The following is a 1300-nucleotide window of genomic DNA, read 5'->3' on the forward strand; positions in this document are numbered from 1 at the left end:
AACTCTGGTGCATACACACAATGAAGACTATGCAGCATTAAAGAATAATGATGAATCTGTGAAACACCTCACAACCTGGATGAATCAGGAGAACATAAGGCTGAGTGATATTAGTCAATAACAAAAGGACAAATATTGTATGAGACAAACGTAAAAAGTTTTAAAAGGTTATCTTCATAAAAGGAATAATCAAAGATGATTATGGAGGGAGGAGTGGAGGAAAAATTATTCGTCAGCTAGAGGATAGACATGTATTAACATGGGTGACAGGACAAGCAATGTACAACAGGAGAGAGGTTAGCAAAGGAAAGATAAAGGTAGCGGGAGGCAGAGAGAGGAGTGCAAGAGTTAAACTGAATAGAGGCTCATACTGTTAACCATTGGTACATGAAGGGAATACAATCATTGTAATGAATGAAGCAAAGTATATGATTTATAGAATGTAAAACTGATGATCTGCTCTGTAAACCTTTACTCAATTCATAAAAGATTAAAATTAATGAAATTAATTGCTCAATTATTTAAATGATAGCATATGATCAAGAGTCAATGGTACTGAATGAAAGAAGAAGATCAAGGTGAACTGAAGACACTGGAAAAGAACAAGGATCCAAGCTATGGTATTTCCAGGAAATGACAGAATACAGATTGAAATCTTTCAACAACTGGTACAGCACTGGAGGCACTCATTCATCTATGCACAAAAAATTTGGACGATAGCTATCGGGCCAACTGATTGGAAGAGACCCATATTTGTGCCCATTCTAAAGAGAAGTGACCCAACAGAATGTGGAAATCATTGGACAATATCATTAATATCCCATTCAATATTATGGTACTTTGAAGAAAAGCAAGGAAACTGCAAGCCACCACATGATGAACCTTGAGGACATTATACTGAGTGAAATTAGTCAATCACAAAAGGACAAATATTGTATAACACCATTATTGGAAGGCCTTAAGAAAAGATACCCATACTAAAGGCGGGGGGGAGAGAAATTCTTTGTTGGTTACCAGGGGCAGGTGGGGAGAACGGTACAGCACACGGTAGGGGATAGATACATCATAGTTTGGGTGTTGGGGTGTTGGGGGGGCCACACACAAAAGGGGGGTACGGAAGAACAAGGCAGATAGGGGAACACTTAGGCAGGTTTGCATGAGCTAAATGGGACAGAGATACATAGTGATGTATGCTCAACCTTGGAACAATAGGGCTCTGTGATACATTGATCAAGGCATAGTCTGAATAGGTAAAAGAGGGGAAATAATGTTAAGATGCTTGACTGTCTTATGAATATTG

The sequence above is a fragment of the Chrysochloris asiatica genome, unplaced genomic scaffold, assembly GCF_000296735.1.
Source record: "Chrysochloris asiatica unplaced genomic scaffold, ChrAsi1.0 scaffold00181, whole genome shotgun sequence".
NCBI lineage: Eukaryota > Metazoa > Chordata > Mammalia > Afrosoricida > Chrysochloridae > Chrysochloris > Chrysochloris asiatica.